The sequence below is a fragment of the Notolepis coatsorum genome (genome assembly GCF_963971535.1).
Source record: "Notolepis coatsorum genome assembly, chromosome: 4".
Classification (NCBI taxonomy): Eukaryota; Metazoa; Chordata; class Actinopteri; order Aulopiformes; family Paralepididae; genus Notolepis; species Notolepis coatsorum.
In genome coordinates, this window is record NC_140168.1 from 19,227,505 (window position 1) to 19,252,399 (window position 24,895).

At 43.4% G+C, this 24,895-nt stretch overlaps 1 long non-coding RNA gene across 1 annotated transcript in view; it reads left to right on the forward strand.

Moving 5' to 3' along the window:
• The first annotated feature begins 4,832 nt into the window (after nucleotides 1-4,832).
• Nucleotides 4,833-24,895, forward strand: part of LOC311227494 — a 38,497-nt gene continuing 18,434 nt past the window's right edge. The window contains exons 1-2 of the long non-coding RNA XR_014619602.1: nucleotides 4,833-5,047; nucleotides 11,482-11,635. This is a non-coding gene — a long non-coding RNA (uncharacterized lncRNA). The remainder of the gene's footprint in view (nucleotides 5,048-11,481; nucleotides 11,636-24,895) is intronic.

Here is a 24,895-nt window from a genome sequence, read left to right on the forward strand (position 1 = left end):
ATTAACTATGGTGGTAACTAGCTAGCGCTGCACGTATCCAGTATTAAGATCAGCATGGATTGTGCTGAGAAAAGGACTCTAAGATTCCTAACGTACCCTTTAACATTATTACTATTAAACCAAAGGTAACATAGTTAAATAAGCTGTTTGATTTGTTTTCTCCTCCCTCTAGAGTCCCTCCCTATGCAGCTCCGTATGTGTGAAGAGGAGGTCCACCCTGAGCAGCAGGAGAGGAGCCCCAGTCTCCTTCAAGGTCTGGAGCATACTGATATCACAGAGCTCACATTATGTCCTGTCTCTTTGAAATGTCAACATGATGGGGAGAAGACTCCGTCCTCACAGCTCAACCAAACCCAGGACCCAGATGCCCTACAGATTAAAGAGGAACAGGAGGAACTATCTCAAGATCTAGAGGAGGATGATGGCTCCAGGTTCCCAGTGAAATGTGAAGATGGTCAAGACAAAAGTCAGCCCTTCCAGTCTCTTCAAACCCAGATGGAGAAAAACAGAGAGGCTTACTCTTTACCCAGCACCTCAACTGAACAGATGAAAACAGAACCTGATGGAGAGGACTGTGGACTATCAGAACCAGCCTGTAACTTAGATCCAGCTGGTAATCTGGAACCAACTAGAGGTGGTCAGCTCCTCTCTTCAGGCTGTTCTGGAGCTGAGACTGATGACAGTGATAAATGGGAGGAGAGTCTGAAACCTCAGTCAGGTACAGATGGGAAACCATTCAGTTGTTCAGTTTGTGGCAAAACATTTGCTCATGAGGTAACAAAGAAGAGACACATGTTAACACATACAGGAGATAAACCATTTAGTTGTTTAGTTTGTGGAAAGGGGTGGAGTCGTGAAGGAAGTCTGAAACTACACCTGAGAACTCATACTGGAGAGAAACCATTTAGTTGCTCAGTTTGTAAGAAAGGGTTCAGTCAGAAAGGTAATCTGAATATTCATATGAGAGGTCATACTGGAGAGAACCCATTTAGTTGCTCAGTTTGTGGCAAAGGGTTCAGTCAGAAAGGTAATCTGAATATGCATATGAGAGGTCATACTGGAGAGAACCAATTTAGTTGCTCAGTTTGTGGAAAAGGGCTCGGTACTAAATCTCATCTGAAACAACACTTGAGAACTCATACTGGAGAGAAACCATTTAGTTGCTCACTTTGTAAGAAAGTGTTCAGTCAGAAAGGTAATCTGAATATTCATATGAAAGTACATACTGGAGAGAAACCATTTAGTTGTTAAATTTGTGGCAGAACATTTACTCGGAAGGGAGCAGTGAAGATGCACATGTTAACTCATACAGGAGAGAAACCCTTTAGTCTGTAGTGTGACTGTTGGAATGGAATCTTGGAACCTATTCTACACATTCAAAGGATTGACTGGTTCTTAGGGTTCCTCCAGTTTGCTCTGAACTAGGAAAAACTGCTTTTTCCTTTGATGCTTCCAACACCTATAATGTCCTCCAACTGACTCTGGAACAAACTAATAAAAAATCGCGAATTAACCGGTGGCTACAACAACACACAGTAACTACATGCATGGTATGGTATTTATTTTAGACAACAAAACATATACAGATCATTACATGACATATTTGCTTTTGTCAAGGATAGGAACTAAAAGGCGCAATGACTTATTTACATCGTTGTCCTTGGATGTCAATTAGATTTAGCCCCACCGTTCATTGTAAACAATGATGCATGTAGTTACTGTGTGTTGTTGTAGCCACCGGTTAATTCGTGATTTTTTTTTTATTGGTTTGTCATGACAAAGCAATTACATAATCCAACATATGTGCTCCCTCTCCGGAGCGCAAATTGCGCTGATCTATTGTTATCGCTCCTGAGGTTGAGGGTTTGTTTGTGTATTTGTAGGGAAGGGGTGGGGTTGGTGTATGTGACAATAGATTAGTTGGGGAAGGGGAGAGGGGACTGAGGTGAATGAGGTCTATATGAATTGAAAATGGGGGACCCTGATGGAAACAAGACAAACGTCTTTCTCAGGTCTGCATCCCCTTAACAATTGTATGTATTGAGCCGTACTGTATTGTACCCATTCTGCAATCTGTTAAATAAAGTTTTCATTCATTCATTCATTCAGGTAGTGTTGACTCTGACAATTTTTTTTTTAAACGCCTAAACATACCATTGCATACAGATTTTGTGATATTGTTATCAATTTTGGACATGTTCTAGGTAAGACTTCAGGCTATGGCCCCAGCAGTGTTTTCAGCTAATAACTAAAGAGTAGATGGATCTGCAGGCATCTGTTTACAAAATAATTCAGACGAAAATGAAAATAACTTTTATTTCAGTGTGTTCAAACCTCTGTAACTCTGACAATAGCACTGATTCCTTTCAAAAGAGGCCAGACTTGTGCATCTGCTACAAATGGTTCCAGAATAGTGTCCAATTTACTTTCAGTATGCAATCGACACGTTTTATGCTAAATGTGCAGGACTATTAACACCTTTTAAGCCTGAGCGGTCCGGTACAAGATTAATTAATACAAGCATTTATCCTTGTCTTATTGTCACTCTACTCTATTCTCAGCATCATCCTGCCTTCATGACTTGTATTGTGTGCATTAGTTCAGTAATAAAGTTTCTTTCACGTCGCTATTCAGATTCAGGTAAATTACATTGTATTTGTCATTAACACAATGTGCAGCACATATGAAAACAAAAGGAGGGCTGCAGCTTCACCAAACAGAAAGGGGAGGGGCCCACAGGGACATACAGGGCATAAAATAAAAACAACACAGGAATATCATCTTACAGTATGTGCATTGAATGAGGTAGAATCATGTAATGGAGCTGTGCAAATAGCATTGAATGAGGTAAAATCATGTAATGGAGCTGATTGTAACTGGATACAAGAAAAGAGCATATACTATATATATGAGCTATACTTGACCATCCTGACAACCCACTGCAGGGTCAGCTGATGTGCAGTTACCGTACCACACTGAGACGCAGCTGGTCAGGATGCTCTCAGGATTTTGGGAGATAGGCGAGCGCTCCTCAGGAGAAGCAGCCATCGTTGGGCCTCCTTTAGGAAGTGGTTATTGGGTAAAATTAAAATGCTAAATGGTGCATTTATTCAACAGCTTTGATCCATATCCATATATTTTTGTTCCTCACATTCACCCATTCACTCACACATTCACGCAATACGCCATTTGGATACCTATCTAGTCTAACTGACTAAAATGTTGACACTTGACATCATAGCAGGTCATAAATAAGAATAGACTGTTATTTTCATGTCAACACTTTCTGGGCTTCATGTCCAAGTGAATGTAGACTTGTATAATTGTCATGAGAAATAAGTCCAACAATTTGCCATGAGTTTTCTTATCATCTCTAATGGTATGTCTGTCTCAACCGTCTGCGGAGAGGGTGATCGGCTGCTCCCTTCCCTCCCTCGAGTCCCTACACTCCACCAGGGCCTTGAGGAGGGCGAGGAAGATCATGGCAGACCCCGCCCACCCGGGTCATAACCTCTTCACCATGCTCCCCCACGGCAGGCGGCTACGGTTGCCCAAGACACTTAGGTCCCGCCATAGACTCAGTTTCTTTCCCTCAGCAGCTCGCCTGGTAAACGAGTCAGGCGTCCCCCTGCTCCCCCCCCCCCCATATATGGCAAGCTGCTAGGGCTGGACTTTTGGACTTGAACTTTGTGCTGCACTGTATACATGTCCCCAACCACTGCACTTTATTGTCTTATCGTTGTCTCACTGTTCTGTCCTGTTTTGCACTTTATAACTATTTATTATGTTATTCTTATTTGTGAAAAAAATCATGCACTGTAATGTCGAATAACAATCCATTTGTATATACAATATGGTGAATAAAGTTATCTGAATCTGAGCTGAACCACAAGCAATACATCCAGCATTAAAACTAGAACAAATGAGCTAAACACAGGGAGCTTCAATAAAAATGCCCCCACTGAAAGATTAGCTGTTCATTTTAAAACGTTATCAACCCTTGTGGACATTCTGTTTCTGATCTAGAAAGGTTATTATAAAACCAAACTAAAATCTATAACTAGGTGTGAAAAAACATTTTAGTTAACTGAAGTAAAAATAGAAACTATAGATTTTAGAAAGAAAACTAACTGAAACGATATTGTTACAAAACTAACAAAAATTTAAATATACATAACATTTATTTAGTTTTAGTCTTTGTCAAATTGTTCAACACACAGCAGGCATCTCCACTGAAACTAGCAAACCCACCGTGAAACTAAACTGTAAACAAAAGTTAGAAATCTAAATAAAAACTAAAAAAATATATAATATCTCTGTCCATTAGGTAGCCTACAGATGATCAAATCAGCATTGTTTCAGTTTCAAGTATAATTTTGGTATTGATATCAAAGTCCAAAGGTTGGTATTGTGACAATCTATGAATAGTCTATGGATAAATGTTTCATGCTGCCATTAAGCCAGTAGACTAACAGTACTTGTCCAATATAGTCTGAAAATGGGCAGCCAGCAACAATTTATTTATACGTCTTCCGCTTAATTTACAGTGGGATGTGAAAGTGGTCCTGGAGTCTGTGGATATCTTTTTCATGCTGCCATAAAGCCAGTAGATTTACTGTGTCCAATCTTTATAGGCTATGCACTCCAATGAACTGCATTTGTTATTATAACAAGTACTTGTCATACACCTTGGTTTAAATGCTTAGTTTGTTGTTTTCATGTACAAAAGAAACGTTTTCAATAGCTTTAGTCTTGAGAAAAATCGCTCTTTTATTTTGAAACCCCTTGACCGGAAGTCTTATTGTTGTTATGGCTAGCGGAACACAGGCAACTGGTGTCGTCCTAATGCTGCTAAACTAATATTAGTCTCCCTTTGACTTGTTGAACATGTCTAGAATACAAATGTTGAGATTGTTGGTGAACGAGCGACTAACTGCAGCTGCTGAAGAGATATTTGGAGTATTTGAAAGAACCATAGAAGAATATGAAGGCGAGATCAATCACCAACGTACGCAGCTGGATGCTCTGAAGACTGCGATTAGAACAGGTTTGTAAAATCAAAACGTCAACTTTGTTCTTAGTGCACCGAGTATCTAAACTCTAAGAGCAGTGTTTTAATGTATCACCTCTAAAGTAGTTACTCAGACAGCAGTGACCTATCTTGCACAGTTTCCGTACTTATCAAGTTACCTAATGGCTAACAGTTAGCATCCCTGCAGCAATTCTACAGGAGGGCTGCTTCCTGCTTCACCTGAATTGCTTCACATTGGGGGAATTCTATGCTTGAAAGAAATTGTCACTTCAATCACTTAAAACTAGAAAGAAAATAGCAGACATCGAGCAAGCTTGACATCACATTTCAAACCCATCCACATGATGCAACAAAGGTTCTGGGACAGACTCCCAGAGGCACCAGCAGCTTTAAGCTGAATACAAAAATAAAAAGTGTATTGTCGGTTCTGTACGTTTGTTCCTGTACTGACAAGGAACGCGATAGTGGTCTTAGGTTTCCAAGGAAGAACCAAAACGGCAACCACTGGAACACTCTTGGCAGGCAAAACATCTGATTGGACAAAAATAACAGCTCCCTGCATCAATAACCAGTGGTGTTCCTGGGGTCGCATTGGAAAACTAAGACCACCATTGCATTCCTCGTCAAAAAGTACACATGATGTGCCATCTGCTGACCAGAGGCTGGGAAATATCTTTTATAATTCTCTATTGAAATGTTCAGCTTAAAGCTGCTGGTGCCTCTGAGTCTGGAAAACCTGTTGTGATGCATGGGCTTGAAACATGATACAGAGCTCTATTTCTGCTGGACCCTATTCCCCGTACCTGGTTCAACTAAGTCGATCAAGAGTCCCATTATCCAGATTCAATTAACCCGATGTTTGAATCCGGGATTTTCCTGTTCCTCGAACGCTGATTCAGTCTCGTTCATTTGAACCAGACTTGAGACTCAGGATAATTGCGCGCGGCCGCTTCAGCTGAAAAGACAGCAGATGTCGATAGCAGAAATCCTGATTTTCTAACGGCATTGATTGATTGATTTAAAACTTTATTAACAGATTGCAGAATGGGTACAATGCAGTACGCTCAATAGCCTCGCCGACAAGTTAAATGCATAATCTATAGGCTAATTTTAAGTCCCTCATTACCCCAATCAATCAGATTATATTTCTTTAAATGTGCCTGCTGGCAGTAGGCTTATGGATTGAATAATCAAATGAGATCTTGCTAGCGAAAATAATTAGTTCAACTCTTTCAGAATAACGATACGGCTCTCTTATCCATTGATGGATGTATGGTGAATGTTTTATTCATCTACACTGTGGTGTGCCGGTTGGTCCTTATGCCTTTCACGCGGACGACCCGCGTTCGAATCCCCCTTCTTCTAGTTTCTTTTTTCTTTTTGCAATGTAAATACTTCAATTTGGTGCACGTTGAGAGCTATATAAAGAATGACATCCTCAATGCATGTAGATTTATAATATTTTAACTTAAAACTAGGCTACTTTTTGCGTATATTCATTAATATTATATTCCAAAAAAATTATATTGGAAACACAGGGTTTCGAACTAGGGTCGTCCGCTTGACAGGAGTGAGCACTAGCCGTTGCACCACTGTGCCAGACGGGATATATCAATTGTGTATCCGTCAATGGACAAGAGACCCGTGTTTCGAATATTTTTCTTTTGAATGAAGTTTTATCTCTTTATTCTCAAATGCATTAATGTGACGTCAACGGCTCATTCAATTGCTCAAATCCGTCAAACAGCGCATCTCATCAGACATTTTAATCCCAGTTACAATATCACAATAACGTGTGAGTGATGATTAGGGCTGCAACGGTTAGTCGACATAATCGACGACGTCGATTATAAAAAATCGTTGACGAGAAATTGTTGCGTCGATTAGTCATTGAAAAAAAAAAAAAAAATTTATTTAATTTTTTTTTTTTTTTTTTGTGTGCACTACCTATCTTTGTGAGAGTGGCTTCTCAGGGTTCCAGACAACATCATAACATGATGATCCCATAGCAAATTTTGGACATTGAAAACATTGTTCCCCTGCAGGAGATGATGATCAGACTAGACACACAATACATTACACACGCACTCCTCTCACTCACACACAGCGATCAGAGTAAGACACACACATACACACTCCTCTCACTCACACACAGCGATCAGAGTAAGACACACACACATACACACTCCTCTCACTCACACACAGCGATCAGAGTAAGACACACACACATTCACACTCCTCTCTCTCACACACAGCGATCAGAGTAAGACACACACACATTCACACTCCTCTCACTCACACACAGCGATCAGAGTAAGACACAGACACATTCACACTCCTCTCACTCACACACAGCGATCAGAGTAAGACACACACACATACACAAATTACACAGTACACACCTCTCACTCACACAGCGATCAGAGTAAGACACACACACAAATTACACAGTACACACACTCCTCTCACTCACACAGCGATCAGAGTAAGACACACACACATACACACACACACGGACTCCTCTCACACACAGCAAACAAAAGTTATTTAAAGTACACTTCCACTTTAATTTGTATTATTTAATTTATTTATCTTGTTATGAGTGATTGCTGTATTGTTCTTCAAATACATTTTCATTTAAAGTGGCTTAAAGATCCAAATTCAAATGTTTCATGAGTCATTATTTTAATTTGCTATGGGATCATCATGTTATGATGTTGTTGTTTGGTCCTGACAAGAGTCTCAAAGTCTGGGGTGATGGTAGACAAGCAACTCTGAGGTCATGCTCAATGTCCAATCTGTTCCTCTGCTCTGTCTTCAGCTGGACCAGAGCTGAGAAGCCACTTTCACAAAGATAGGTAATTAATATATATTTTTTTGTTGTTGTTTACATTGGTTTTCGATTAGTCGACTAATCGAAAAAATAATCGGCAGATTAGTCGACTACCAAATTAGTCATTAGTTGCAGCCCTAGTGATGATACAATTCAACAATCCTCAGATTCCTCGTAATTCATAATCCACAAAAACCACAATCCACGCATAGACACTTCAATTTTATGCTTGAATGAAACACAATCCAGGCGCTCCGTTAAGCAAATCTACAGCGGAGAATATATGAAACTAATCAGAGCCAAACGGCCAGTTTCATCCATTAAAAATATCCCAGCGGGATTCACATTTGCAATGCGCCGTTATTAAAATAACCACATGCAGCGTGTATCGCGACTCCGAGCACCGTATATGACGTGCATTTTTTTATTTAGGACAAAGTAAATCTATAGGCTGAATATGATTTATTATCAGCATTTAGTTCTATTATTATACATTTCCGACCACGAAACACCTGGCGCAGAGACTTGGAAGACGATGCCAAGAAGATGGGACACACCTGGGGCCAGCTTGAGAGGTTGGCTCAGGATCGGGATGCTTGGAGAACCCTTGTTGACGGCCTATGCCCCAAACGGGGTAAAAGGCGTAAGTAAAGTAAGTAATTATACATTTCAAAAGCCCCCTCTAGGAAAACGAAGCACAAAAACATAATTCAGAATGGTATAATGGGATCTAGACTGTGAGAAATATTTCAGGAAGCGAGCTGGCATTTTTTTGCGAGGGCGTGGCTATGGTTCATCCAGCTAACTGAACTTAACCCTGCTCCGGACCAGGTTCAAACTTTCTGATCTGTTACCATGGTGATTTAGAAAATCCGACTTCGGGGAACCGAAAGGTCTGGCTTAAGTGAAGCTATTCTGAAAATTATCCGGCTAACTCAGTTAGCCAGGTACGGGGCCCTGGGCAGGTACTGTACACTCTTGATACAGAGCTCTATTTCTGCTGGGCAAGTACTGTACACTCTTTATACACAGCTCTATTTCTGCTGGGCAAGTACTGTACACTCTTGATACAGCGCTCTATTTCTGCTGGGCAGGTACTGTACACTCTCTTGATACAGAGCTCTATTTCTGCTGGGCAGGTACTGTACACTCTCTTGATACAGAGCTCTATTTCTGCTGGGCAGGTACTGTACACTCTCTTGATACAGAGCTCTATTTCTGCTGGGCAGGTACTGTACACTCTTGATACAGAGCTCTATTTCTGCTGGGCAGGTACTGTACACTCTCTTGCTAATTTCTCATTAGTTCTCTCTCTCTCTCATGACCTGGGCGTGCCCCCCCCCCCGCGTTATTACCAAACCAAGCCGCATTTCTCTGAGACGCTCTCTGATTGGCCGACGCTTGTTTCTACACTGGTTAAGCTTAGGCACTCTTCGAAGTTGGTTAAGGTTAGAGTTTGTCTTAGAGCGTGACGGCAAGTTCTTTCGACGGTTAAGCTTAGGCACTCTTTCGAAGTTGGTTAAGGTTAGAGTTTGTCTTAGAGCATGGCGATAGAACGCCAGGTAGTTTACAGGCTGTTTGACGTGGAAATGGACAAAGACGCAGCTCGTCACGGATTGGGCAAACGCGTCGGTGGCCAATCAGAGAGCGTCTCCGAGAAATGCGGCTTGGTTTGGTAATCACGCCCCCCCCCCATTGGGACAATGTGCGATTCGTTCTAAATTTGTATACTGCAATTTTATTTTATTTGACTTAACACTGTGCAATAGTGCTCACCATTTATTTATTTAATTCATTGTAACTTTTTACCTCAGCGCTGACCTTCATTGTTTGTTGTATTGGTTGGTTGTCCTTTTTTATCGTGCTCTATTGTCTGTCAACTGACTGAGCTGCTACTGGATACCTGAATTTCCCCAAGTCTATCTCTAAATTGTCTGGTTGCTCAGCCTCAGACCATTTCTCAGGATTGTGGGGGCGGGGTCAGATCACGCTTGATTGACAGCTCCCTTTCAGCTAAAGTGCCATTTAATTTTTTCCATATAGCCACCTGAATATGTCTGGCTATTATTCAGGGTGTCTAACGTTAATCTTTTGCATTCCCTGTGTTGTGAAGGATCAGATTAAACCGAATATATATGTTTATTTATATATATATATTTAAATAGTGTTTGTATATCGTTTGATATCCCCTGTATATTCCTTGTACAATATGCACTGAATATCCCTTTAGTCTACTAAACAGCCCATAATAGTTTCATTCTACCATTGGACGAGAACCTGGCGCCAGGTTGCCATACCCCTAGGTTCAAGTTCAATCGTGCCGCCCAACATGTTGTGGCAAGCCCCGGTTCCGCGTAGGAATACGTCTGGCGAAATACGAATGGTACTATTTGTTCATAGCGCATATATATATGGCGCAAGTAAAGTAGAACTTTCTTTTAGTCCAGTTCTTTACCCTCCAACAGAGTGACAGACGCGAAGCCTCACCCACGACGCACGTGTGGTGTAGTAAGGCCTACTTGGCCTCAGAATAGGCATTGAGATATCGTGTGGATTAATAGTTGAATAGTCATAGTTTGGCACTATACCGTCGAGTTGGACGTATTCTATTAAGCTAATAATAGTCTATTTATGTATGGTGCATCGTTCGGTTAGAGTTATAAAGTTATCAGTACCCCCATCGTTCCTGACGTTATCTGGACGCTTAACCAGGCTGGGCAGACCCCTAGTGGTGCTTGCATCCGAGGAGCTCCGGGCCAGGGCGACTGGACCTGTATATTGGATTACTCTACCCGGACGACGGCGAGCCTTCCGCGGCTTGGATTATGCTTTGGGTGCTTTGATTATTCCATGGATAACGGCCAACACTGCGGAGTGTTGGAACTACCCCCCGGAGAGGACTCCAGGTGAGACGGCGCTCTACACCAGTGAGGTCGCCTCACGTCTCTCCGTTGTGGACCGGCAGCTACCGTCCACCAGAGGGTCCAGCTGTATTCGTCTGCGGACCGAGGTTCTGTGGGCACCGTGTTCAAGACTTTGAATTCTCCCAAGAAACCGTCGGCCAGATGGGATACCGCCAGCGGCTTCTCTAACCCTCCCCTCCTACTGTCTTACAACCAGCGGGACCCCCCCCCCCCCCCCTTAGTGTATCCAGCTATAATCATTTAAGTACCATCGCTATAGTTTCCTAAATATCCAGGTTGTATACTTACTCCCTGCGTAACCAGAGATTGGACATTCAATGTTGATTTACCTACGAATACTCATTTGCCATACAAGTGCATATTTCAAATCATAAGTGTAAACAAGTGAACGTTGTATATACCTTTTGCTATATTAAATATTCGATTTGTACATTTGTGTGGACTCGTTTCATCAGGTGGGAAAGTGTTCATCATACTTATATCATGTACTGGATGGCCAGAAGTTAAAGTACAAGAGGTAGTGGTATTAAATACCATATCTAACAATACAGTCAGGGAATTGTACCCCTCAGTTACACCCTGTGTTCACGAGGACGTTGTAACCGGTTGACCGCTCTTGATCATTCCTACCTGGACATGGACACTTAACGTGCAGCTCTTTTTGATTCTCCCTACCCCGACATTGACTACAGGTGCCGGCAGGGGCGGTGGTGGTCACTGGGCAGGAAGGACATCAGGCGAAGAAGAATGGGTTCAACGCCAAGTGCAGCAGGGAGGGACTTCCTCTTCGGCGTTCTACACGGAGGAAGGAGGACGTCTGAAACGGGAGCTCCAGCGAGTCAGCACGTGAGGAACAAACTCAGCTACAAAACGGGTTATCCTAGAAATACATGCAGTTAGTTTAGCGTTTGATTAATGCGCCAGATAAACTCAGTTACACAACGGGTTATCCTAGAAATATCTGCGGCAGCTTAGTGTTTGGTTAATGTGCCAGAGACACTGTGAATGAATCGACAGGCGTGCATCGCCGAAGACCAGGTGGTAGACATTGGCCACCTTGCGTTAGCCGTGTATAGGCGTCATAGCAGGAGGGTTCAACATGACCACAGTTTAGCTGTGTTTAGGGCGGCGAGTACCACAGTTTAGCACGCGCGCCGGCCCACCTCTTCAGCCCAGCAGAGGACGCCACTACACTGCACGCTTCTCCAGCCCCTCCAAGCCGTTGCCCAGCAGCACCTGCCCCAGCGTCTACTCCGCCCCGCTGGCTGTTATCGCGGCATCTCCGACGTCCATCTTAGCACCCGGACTAGTGGTGCTGAGGTTGGGCCCGCCATCTTGGATAAGTACAAGCGGCGCTCTGAGTGCTGAAACGTGTTTGGTAGACAGTCCACTGTGTGGCGCAGGCTCTGTAAGAGTGAAGATAAACGGTGCTTTGAACGAACGCTGGAGAGCGGTGTATAGGGGCGCCCCAACCATTTCAAGCCGGCTTTAGCTAGGACTTTTTATTTGCTAAATGTGGGCCCACTGTTAATTTCTTTTGAGTGTAATAATAATGTGTGGTTCTTTATAAAATTCCCATTGAACTCCTTTACTCCTTACCTGGTTCTCCCCTACCGTGAAGCGGAGCAGTAGATAACCCTTAAAGGGGAGAGGTTCTTACTAGGGATGCCCCGATCGATCGGCCAGCGATCGGTATCGGCCGATATTCAGTATAAATATGAGATCGGTGGACGGTGATAATGCTTTATTTTCGCAGATCGTCAAAACGATCGAAAAACATGATCCAATTCTTACCGGAGATCTCACTGCTCTCTCTCAGACACACAGAGCTGCTTGCAGCGTACGGCTCCTCCTTCTCCTCCTGCCCCTCCCGCACCCATGTAAACAAGAGGCTGCCTCCGGCAACAGTCTGCTCTAGTGCAGGGGTTCCCAACCTTTTTTCCCCCAGGGACCCCCAAACATCTCTGATGAAATTCCTGGACCCCCCTCCTAATAAAATACCATAAAATACTTTTTTTTTGGTCATTTTAATACTTTTCTTTGTCATTTTAATAACAAACTGCTTATACACAGGCATATGCATCATAATTAGACCCACTATGCTTCTTTGACTTGTGCCTTCAATCAACAAATCTCATCTTGCACCATATGTATTTCAAAATGTTGGCCAATATTCAAATCCTGTATTCATCCTCTCAAATCAGGCCCTAATGGTGAACGGTTTGCATTTATGTTGAATGAAGTAAGAATCCACTGCAGTAAAAATATCCTCACCTCGAGTGGTGGTAGTAAGGTTGACTGACATGAGAATGTCCTGCTTCAGATCCTCATTTTCGATATACTGCACATAAACGATGAGCACAGCCTCGTCTGCGACAGTTGTAGTTTCATCAAGTTGTATGGCAAATGGACCCGTTCTAAGCTTTTCTGACAGCTGCTGCTCGCAATCACTTGACATCTTATCAATTCGGTCTTTCACTACATTGTTCGAGAGTGGTACTGATTTTAGTTTATCCGCCACCTGTGGGCCGCACAGTTTCTAAACCATTTTGATGCAGGCTGGTTTGATGAGCTGCTCGCCAATATTGTGCGGTTTCTTTGCTTTTGCAATTAAAAGCGAACACTCAAAGGAGGCTTCGGTAGCCTTCTGTAAATCACTGCCACCCCTGCTCCACGCTACTCTAACATCAACAGTCTTGTTCGCCTTGAGAGACTGTTCTTTCCTCCGAAAAAAGTCTGGATCCTTCCCAACGGTTTCTGGGTGCTTAGACGCCTGATGTCTCTTCAGCTTGCTGGGCTTCAGGCTCGAGTTTGCCAACTTTTCTCCACAAATCACACACTCAGGTTGTTTGTCTGGTCCCTCAGTGAAGCCCATGGTGATGTAATTTTCGCGATTGTTGTAGGTCCTAACTTTTTTGCAGATGAGCTGCCGTCATCTCCTTTTCGTTTGTCACACATTTTCGCCTCTGGCGGCTGACTGCAGACGAGCCGAGAAAGTTAACTAGCGTGCTAGGCTAGCTACGGAAAGTGATACAGTCAACTGATTCGCGTTTTAGCGGCTACCCGGTAGCCTACTGTTAACGTTCAAAAATCATGTCTAGATGTTTATTTATTTATCTTTATTTTGTATTGTAGTGGAGAGACTATTTGTGCTTCTGATGATAAAAATATGCTAATTAAATATTTCTCTGAAAAAATAAATAAACTCATCATCTGTGGTCTGGCGGACCCCCTGCGCCCCCTGGCGGACCCCCAGGGGGTCCGCGGACCCTAGGTTGGGAATCACTGCTCTAGTGCATGCGACGTGAGCTAACGTTACTGTTTAAACTAAATGACCCAGTGACTACATGAGGCATTGTCTAACGTTATCTAGCTGCTGATATCAACAAATGCTCCAGCAATAGTTGAGTGCATCATAAGTTACCTCAGTTGACTCGGTAGCTCACGATAGCTCTAAACTAAATAGTTCACTGAGGCATTGTCTTAACGTTATCTAGCCGGCTAGCAGTAGCTACAGATAGCTCCTGATATCAATGTCTTATAACATTGATTCGATGCGTATTCGGGCTGAGGGCATGCTGAATGTGTTTTATACCAATAGGTCCAGCTGCAGCGCCGGAGAATCCTGGCCGTAGCTGGAGGCTACTCGAGTACACACAGACAGTGGAGCTGTTTGCAGATAGCGAGCATTTTGACTTGTTGCGTGGTGGCGATGTCTCGCAGATAATACAACTACAAGTACAAGTCTAATTATATAATATAATTATATATATTTTATAAAAAAAAACAAAAAAAATTATATACAATAATTTGATTATTTTTTTAATCAAAAACGATCGGTATCGGCCGATATGGCTCAAGACGATCAGTGATCGGTATCGGTGGCAAAAAACGTGATCGGGGCATCCCTAGTTCTTACTGTGTCTGTAATATAGAGAGAGCACAAGGTGCCCAGTGTGGGAATAGCTTTCATTGTGGGAATAGCTTTCATTGTGGGAATAACTTTCGTCCTTGTGTATTGTAGAGCGAGAGCACTAGGTGCCAGTGAGAAAATAGCTTTTCTAATTGAGTGGTATACTTGTTAACTGAACCAGGCTATATAAAGGAGACGTAAATGGGATCACTGTGTGCATGTCCTTAATGTGCATCTCGTCTAACCCTTTTCTCTCCGGGTAATGCTCATTATTATTTAACCCTTTCCCCACCCCTGCCTATAGTTCATTGTTAAAGGTCTCTACAGGTCATTAAGGAAGGGTACTGCTTTGGGGAGCGAATACATCATCCATCTTACTGCCATCAGGTGTGGGAGGGCTCAGGAAGTATTGGGGGAAGTGGGGGTGTGTGGGGAGCTACTGCTGATCGCCCTGGAGGGCAAGAAGGACCAGAGTACCATTCCTAGGTCAGTGAATCCTAGGCCCCATCCGCTCCTGTTGCTCGACCTCCACTTCGACATTCCTGGCCTACAGTCGGGGATCCAGCTAGACTCAGCTCTGCTGTGTCCCGCTACTAGGTGGCCGTGTACAACCACTCCCATAAAGCAGGGATAATCCACCCTGCTACACATACATGAAACCGTTAGCATTAGCTTTTCTATGCTACACTTTTGAGCTACTATCAACTCTATGAAAACCATGCTAATGTGATCTACAACATTTCAGTTAGGGAGCGACAGTGGCTCGGGAGGTAGAGCAGTCGTCTGGTAATTCCAGCTCCTCCCAGCAGCATGTGAAAGTGTGCTTAACCCCTAACTGTGAGGCATACGTTGTAAAGTGCTTTGCATTAATAAGTCTATTTACCATTCATGATCTTTCTTTTTTACTGGAGCCGGAGAGCTGTTACCTTGCAATTCAAGGCATATCAGGTTAGGAGGGCCGGCCTACAATAGCAAATGTCCCGGTCCTGGACCCTTACTGACTGACTGACTGACTGACTGACTGACTGACTGACTGACTGACTGACTGACTGACTGACTGTTGAAACAAGCATGCATGAGTCTCAACCAGGGTTGGGGCAGATTACTTTGAAAAGGTCAGTTACTGAATACAAATGACATGGCAAGAAATTTAGTCGCAGTCGACCAATGTTCTATTCAGGATTTGGATTATTGTATTATTATTATTATTAACTGGATGAGTCTCTCCTACATTTTGACACGGGGAGTCGGGACTGGTGTTCTACAACCCTGGTCCGCGGAGAAAACCAACCCGGAATGAGGTCCAGTCGAGCAGTTTCACTGTATCACTACGGAAACTTAAGTCTTCTACGTTCTCCCTTCTACCCCTGTTTTGAGTCAGCATCTGAAAACTATGTTTGGAGGGCCAGGTGGAAATGGTAAATGATGCATTTATATGACTCGACTGTTAGGTTGCAAATAAGACGACTGTTTTCTTTGCATTCAAGTTTATTTCACGCTTTTCACAGCGTAGTGGCCACAGCCTCCGTACAGTCCACAACAACAGCGCCCATTCACCTCTTCACAGATTACCGTAAAGGCTGCAGTAGAAGTTAACTTAACAATCTCACTCTTTTTTTTTTCACTGCAAGGATATTTCAAGAAAACAAAAACCCAAATCTCACTTTTTTTTACAAAAATAGACTGCAAGGATATTTCAAGAAAACAACAAAAAAATAATAAACTCAGTCATAACCAGTTATTCAGTCATCTAGCTTCCACTGTCCATTCTTCAGTGCTTTAAGCAGTACAAGGGAAGATGCTCCCTTTTTGGTCAGACAGTTTGCCAGCTGGTCCTTCGTAGTAGACCACAGAATCCGTTGGATCCTTTTTGTTCTGGATAAGTTCTTTGATTCCACTTATTTCCAGTCTCAGTAGTTTCTTAGTCACTGACTTGGTGGATTTGATAGCCTCCACAAGGGAGAAGTTGTCTGTAACACACATCAACATCACAGGTAGGGTGCGCTGTTTGACCTTACCTGTGGTAAGTTCAGAGTAGAGGGAGGACACAAATATGGCATTATCAATACCATCAGCCAGGGCTAGTGTCTCTCCTGCCAGCGTGCTCCGAACCACTCTTCTGATCCTTTTTGATTTCCAGCAGATTGGAGAGAATCGTCCTTTCTCACCCATCAGAACGATGATATGCCCTCCTTTTGTTCCCCCATCTGGGAGGTTTCCCCATGGATGCGTCACTGAAAACAACAAGCTTCAAAGAGTCCTCTTTTCCTAAGTTGTGAAACTTCAGGGTGACATGTTCTGATTTCAGTTTTCGTACTACCTTATTTGCTTCATGCATGGTTTGCACAGTAGCATGTTTTAGATTGGTTGCAAGGACACATGTATCGAACATGATATCTGGCCTACTCTGTCTAGCCACCCACAAGAGTTGTCCTATTTTTGACCTTAGGTTGTCAGTCTCACACTCTGTGAGAAGAGCATCACGGTGCAACACTCTTGATGGGTCTATGCACTTCTCCACCTACTGTGGAGAGTTCCATCCCCACGTAGCGAAAGTTGTCTTGTTCCTCACGTCCCACCTGGAAAACTGTTTTGAGGTGGGGGATGGTCGTCGTGGCAAATGCATGTGAGCCACCCCAGATGAAATCATCCACATGACAGGCAAGAACACCATTCACACTACAGTTTTCATCAAGCCAGTAGAATACAGCAGGATCAACTTGTGACATAGTGGCCCCTGTTTCGATCATCGTTGCTTTTACTCTGTTGTACCAGTAGAGGGAGGCATCAGCGAGTCCATAGACACATTTCTTCAGCTTCCATAGTGCCCCGTCACTTTTAGCCTCAGGAGGAGGGCGGATGTGTATATCCCGAGACGGCTCCATTCCTTGAAGAAAAGCTGACTTTATGTCCATAGAGTTCAATGTCCATGTTTTCTGACACAGGGCTGACATGAGTAATCTAAGGGACTCTGATGAGCATGTAGGGGAGTCCTTCTGTAGATTTTGAGTGTTAAATTCTTCAAAGCCACTAGCCGCGCTTTGGGTATGATACCATCAGGGGTTTCTTTAAGCGTACACACCCATCTCGTTGACACCTGTCTTTGACCCACATTTTTCACCTCCTCAAACACCTCATTTTTCTTCCAGCTTACTGATTTCATCTTGTTTAGCCTTATCAAATTATACACCCTCTGTTACTAATACATAATTTTCCTGCATATCAGAGCATAGTTCTACACCATCTAGTGGCTTAAACTGAAGATTTGTCTACTTTAGTAAGATCAGCTGACCCCATAGTACCGGTGATGTCAAAAGGTTCTAAGTACTGTAGGTTGTACCAGTTGCTGTGTTTTCCTGTAGCCTTTCCTGCTCGTCCCATCACTTTAGCTGTGTGAGGAACACCTGTTACATTATCCACAAAGCTGATTGTCTGACCGGTTTTTACCTTTATGCCTGTCTGGTGATAATCTTTTTGATTGATCCCATGAGAGTTATCTATATCCTGGTTTGCTACACCCGCTGCCTCTACGTCATTGTTCATGTCACCATTTATATCACCATCAGTAACGGGCATGTCACCACTGTTACTATTCATATCATTGTCAGTAACAGGCACATCACTATCAGTAACAGATACATCGATATTGCCCACAGTATTACTTTCCCCAGGGTGCACTTTTCATAGCCTAGATTGATGAACCCTGACATATGTCCCAGTTACATGACGTACAAAAATCACCACCCCATCTTGCCCTATCACAACCCCAGGGCCTTTCCATTCAACACAGTCTGTCCTTTTGTAGAACACTTTGTCTCCTGTTTCATACTTCTCATCTGTTGGACGAAGCTGCTTTCGAAGAGCTCGTCTGATTCTCTCTGAGCATTCTGCCTCCGTGAAAGCTTTCCTTGCTGCATGTAATGCTGTTATGTGCTTTCCCACCCATGCGCTCATTGTAGTTCCCTCCAAAGCAGGTGGCTGATCAACAAACACAGAGGGAAGGTTCGGGTTCTGTCCAAACACCAGCCAGTGTTTCCCACAGGATTTTCAGAGACTATGGGGGGTGATCCTCCGACCCCCCCCCGGAAATATATTTTTTTGTACATTTTAAAGTTAAATGCATCAATCTGGTGCACTTTGAGAGCAAAATAAAGAGGCTAGATTCTATGATGAACTTTGTCCTCAAAACACAAAATCTACTAGACTAGTGCTTCCCAATCCTCTCCTCGAAGCATCCCAGCCGTTCAATGTATTTGTTAAATTCCACCACCAGCACACCTGATTCAACTTAACTAGCCCTTTATTAGTTGAATCAAGGTGTGCTGGTGGTCAGGCCACGTGAGCGGATCGGCGCGGCCGAGAAATCCGCTCTTCGCTCTTTAAAGCTTGGTCCGCTCCGCTAATCTCTCATGTTGACCCCGCCCCCAAGTCGCTCTCCGCTCGTTCACCGCTCACCTTGAATCGAGCGCTCCCCGCGCCAGATCGCTCGGCAGATTTTTTTTTTTTTTTTTTTGGAGCATGGTGTAAATTAGCTCAAACTACAACAGTCTACACCCCCTGGGCCCCTTAACAATTGTTTGTATTGAGCCGCATTGTAATTGTACCCATTCTGCAATGTTAAATAACGTTGTTTATCCATTCACTAGCTCTATTAAGCGATGATAGCTAGCCGAGCCACAATGCTATGGTCGCTGCCATTAACGTTAGCATGTAAGCTAACGACAACAACAATGGCGTCGATACTTTTTCTAACAGGAGTGAGTGACAAAGCCTGAACAGGATATCACAGGTTCACCCTTCTCATTGGTTGAAAATGGCCTTCATGTTTGTACATCGCCATCTGTTGCTTTGGCATTGTACTGCATGTATATTACATCAGTGTTAAACCACTGTGAGCGGCCTGGAGTGGATTGGAGCGGAGGAGAACTCTCGCTCCGGACGTCGCGCCGACACATTTTAAAACCCACTCGCTCACGTCAAAACCGCCCGCTCCGCTCCCCGCGCCACTCACGCTCCGATCCGCTCACATGCACTGCTGGTGGTGCAATTTAACAAATACATGGAACGAGGGCGGCTAAGTGGCGCAGTGGGCAAGACGCTCGCCACTAGTGCATAGGGGTGGGAATCACCAGTTTAATCACGATACGATACGATATCGATTCTTTGGACAACGATACGATATTATCCGATATCACAGTCTGCCACGATACGATTCGATTCAGGTGCCTGCGATCGATATGAGACGATATTATGTGCCCATTTAATACAATCAGTAACATTTAAATCAACAAAAAAAAAGGCAATGGAAATATCATGACATTTATATTTTTGAGCTCTTCCAGACATTTAAATGAAAAACAATCTATTGTTTTTAATACAAATAGACCTCCTGTTCACTGTTTTTGGTTAGTTTTTCTTTTTCTTCTCTATTAATATCCTATTCACTGTCACAGAGCTGTATTTTGGCTGGAAAAGCATATTGGGAGTCCCAAGGTGCAGTACCGGCCAGATCCTGTTAGTGGGGCTATCCCGAGAATGCACCCTCCCAGTCCCCACTTCTCTCTGCCTATGGCTCTGGGTTAGCTTGTTAGCTCACGCTAACGTAACGTTATCTTCGATCTTTAACGCGATGTGGGCATAATGGAGTGACGAGGATTGCAAAGCAGGTTAGATGCATTGGACCCGTTGTGGAATAAAACAGCAGGGACATGTTTTGGGTCACAGAATAGGCACACTAGTCTTGCTCTAGTGACGCTCTAGACGCTACTGCTGTTGATGTTAAACGGAGTTTGAGTTTCACAACACTGGGCGCGGGGCGATGACGTCGCCGGATTTTCAAAATAAGAGTATCGCAATATGAATCGATCTTTTTACGTGGCATCGATCCTATTTGATTATTGATAATAGATCGATATATCGATCTGGATCGATGTATCGTCCCACCCCTACTAGTGCAGGAGATGCTGGGTTCGAGCCCAGCTCTCTTCATTGCTGCCAGCTTGGCTGGTCGTTCATACTAACACAATTGGCAGTGTTAGGGGTGGGAAAGCTGGTGGGTGGGTTCTGGTCATTGTAAACAGCGACTCCTACAGTTCAGTCGGGGCGCCTGCTCAGCGAGGAAAGGATCTAAGGGGGGTAGTGTGATCCTTCCACACGTTACACCCTCTCAGTGAGAGTCCGCGCTGCCAGGTGAAAAGAAGCGGTTGATTGGCTACACATGTGTCGGAGGACGCATGTGATAGCCTCCACTCTCCCAGACCGACCGTAGGGGGTAGGTGCGCAGCGACCAGGAAGGGGATTGGGAATTGGCATAACGACTAACATTGGGATGGGAGAAAAACGGAGGAAAAAGGAGGGGGGAAAAAAGATTTAAAAAAAAAATACATGGAACGGCTGGGGTGCTTCGAGGAGAGGATTGGGAAGCACTGACCTAGAGCATACATTTGAGCCATCAAAGAAATGAAGCAAAAGTGGTTACCTGTGTTGAACTGGTTTATTTTTTAGAAAATAAAAAAATATAGTGGATTACTATTACGACTACTACCACTGCCAATACTACTGATACATCCCTATTGGCAAACTTTATATTAAAAAAAAAAATGTAAAAAAAAAAAAATAATAATTAAGTATTTTGTTTTTGGTTCATTATACAACTGTGGCGGGACTAATTAGACTGTGGCGGGCCATTGATGGGAATTGATGGGAAACCCTGCCAGCTGATGTGGACTGTAGCCATGCACGTTCTGCATTGTATTCTTTGCCATGAGTGCCCAATCAAGAGCCGTTTTCCAGTCAAGTCTTTTGTCAAGTTTTACCTTCAGTAGTATCTCTGTAAGGGATTGGTTGTGGCGTTCCAGCAAACCATTGCTCCATGGACTGTAGCCAGCAGTCATCTTGACCTCGATGTTGAAGTTCTCTGCCATGTCTCTTATTTCCTCATTATTGAACTCTCCACCGTTGTCACTGAAGAGATGCTCAGGTGGACCATGGACACTGATCCAGGAATGTACAAAGTTTTTCACTATCACACTTGGCTTCTTTGAGGTCACGATGCTACCCGCACTAAAGCGAGTGAAGTGGTCGATAATGTGTAGGTACCACACATTTGGTTCTAGCTCATGTAGATCAACTGCCACAGTCTTGTTGTACCTGGAGGCCATGGGCAGACCAACAGCAGGCTTGGGCTTAGCCTTGCTGTACTTGAGACATATCTCAAACTTTCCTACTATTTCCCCTAAAATAGCGGTGCATTCATCATCCGTGTTTCCAGCATTTGTCAGCAGCTTCTTCAGTCTATCAACTGATGCATGTCCAAATTGCTAGTTGTGAAGTTTAAGTAAAGCTTTGTGTTTTTCCACACTGGTCATATTATCTGTGATGGCCAGGACCACATTCTCATATGCTTCACTTGGGGACTCTTTATCCAGTATGTTCAGACAGTAGTGTCCAGATGAAGTCAACTCCAGAGCTACTGGTTTCTTAAACATTATAGCTGTATCGTTTTCCAGGTTCAACACAGCTCCTGCTCTCTTTAGCGACGTTTTACTAAGCAGTAAAGGGATGTCAGATGAGACTACTTCTGTTTCAATACAACATTTTGTTTCTCCTATCTTGGCTGGTATCTTGAAATTTTTTGTAGAATGTACAACTCGCCCATCCCCAAACTTAAAAGGTTTGCTACTCTCTGTGCTAACCAATCCTTTGACTTGTTTCTCATTTAGTCCCCCAACATAGTTATCCAGCCATTGTTCACCACATACAGTCCGTGTGCACGCCGTATCAATGACGGCCGTTCCCAGAGCCTCAACCATGATTTCCGTATATGATTCCTTAGAAAAAAGTGTTATATTACACTCATCTGGTTCTTAATTTTCTTCCGTCACCTTTACATATTCTTTCTTGTTTGGGCAATCTTTCACCCAGTGGAATGTGCTCTGACAAACCCCACACCTCGTTCGTCTTCCAAATTTATCAAGCGGATTTGTGCCTGCGTATGGCCCTCTAACTTGTCCACTTTGAGCTTGCGGCTGTTCCCGCCTCTGCTGTTCTCGTCTCTGATCTGTGTAGAATGCTGCATCGCTTCACAGTAATGGCCCGTGCCTTTTTCTCAGTTTTTTCTCCAAATATACGTTTCAGTCCTGACTTCATATCAACAAAGGTGTGCTTACCACAGGCAGTCAATGCCAGTTGTTTGTCTTTTATGTCGAGGCCTGCTGTATCCAGTAGTTTGAATGCTAAAACAGCGTCAGGTAGAACCATATTGAATTTATTGATCCGGTTGTACTTCTGTTCAAAATCAACAATAATAGTCCACCATGGAGACGCCGTCTTCTCGCGAAATCTGATCAAACTCCGAATAGGCTTCGTAAGCCCGGTCTTTCTCTTCTCTCAAAAACACCATGTCAAGTTCCCGAATCAAAGTTGTCATTCCATCATCCCTATTTAGATCATCGACAGGTATTTCTAATGCAGTATCCCTCGCCCTACCCGTCAACGATAGAGCAACAGCCAACGCTTGTTTCTTCTTGACTAAATCCGTCAAATATTTCCACTTCATTCTTCCACTTCTCAAAAGACGTCTTTTCGTCCAGTCCAGGCGGCAGGCAGCCTGTAGTTAGTAACGTTAGAGGCCGACATCCTCTGCTACCATGTTAGGTTGCAAATAAGACAACTGTTTTCTTTGCATTCAAGTTTATTTCACGCTCTTCACAGCGTAGTGGCCACAGCTTCCGTACAGTCCAAAACAAGTGACGCACAACAACATTGCCCATCACCTCTTCACAGATTACCGTAAAGGCTGCAGTAGAAGTTAACTTAACATTGACTAGGGCCCCATGAAATCCGTTTTTATCTTTTCCTGTTTTCGGATTTCTGTTTTTCATTTAACTTTTTTCAGATTTCTCTGTTTTTAATTTTCCTGTTTTTGGATTGATCTGATTTAATATTTTTTCCTTTGGATTTAACTAGGGATGCTCGATATTGGCTTTTTTACCTATACCGATATTGTCCAACTCTTAATTTCCGATACCGATATCAACCGATACCGATATATGCAGGGTTACCCCCCCCCCCCCCCCCAAAATGGAATAATTTCAGGTAATTAACACTTTAATCGCCGGGGTTAAATTCATAATTTACCATCCCTCGCCAGCCCTATTTAACATGGAGAAGTTCCCCTTCTTTGCAGGGCTATAACTTTTTAAATTCTATTGCTAAATTGCCATTATTATGGCCCATTCAATGTCCTATATGTATTGTTCAGGGTGTAGCAACGTTAAACTTTTTCATTCACATATTCATACTAAAATATGGTCTAAAGTATAAGTATGTTTTTATCGTTTTCTGCAGCTTTCTTCAGAACGTGATTTATAGCCCTAAATGCATTATATTGATGATCAAATACAGTTTGGTAGGAATCTGTGCGAGATAAAAAATGTCAACTGGATGTGCTTCTAGAAGTTTCTACGTATCATCTGATGATGACCGGATGGGCGGGGGATCGTTTATAATTCCGTGGGCAGCGTTAGAGAGTGGTGCACTCAGCCGAGCGTACCACGGGTATTGCGCTACCTCCCCTGCAGGCTCTATACAACAAGAGGTGCAAATCCAGAGCCTGCAGGATAATGAAAGACCCCCACCACCCCAATAACAGCCTGTTCCAGCTGCTGAGGTCAGGCAGACGCCTGCGAACCCCAGCTACTAGGACGGAGAGGCTTAGGCTAAGCTTCTTCCCCCAGGCCATCAGAGCCTTGAACAATGAACATTGAGAGACACAGAAACTGAACTATCCACACACAAGCACACACAAGCACACACACGACACGCACGCTGAGCACGCTCACACACTAGCAGCCACTTTAACACTCATGCCGCACACACGCACACTTATGGCCAGAGGAAAGGCCACTTTAAATTAGTAAAACAACAGGAACAGTGTATTGCACTACTAAAGCTACCTAGCATGTCCTATATGCTCTGTAAATACTATGTACAGATACCGAGATGGCACACCATGTTACCTGTTTATTGCACTGTTGTTTTTATTGGATTCTATTATATGTTGTACCACTGTATTTTATTGGATTCTATTATATGTTGTACCACTGTATTGCACATCGTCGCGGGCAAGACCAGCCGCATTTCATTGTATACCTGTATGCCGTGACAATTAAAACTCTTGACTTGACTTGACT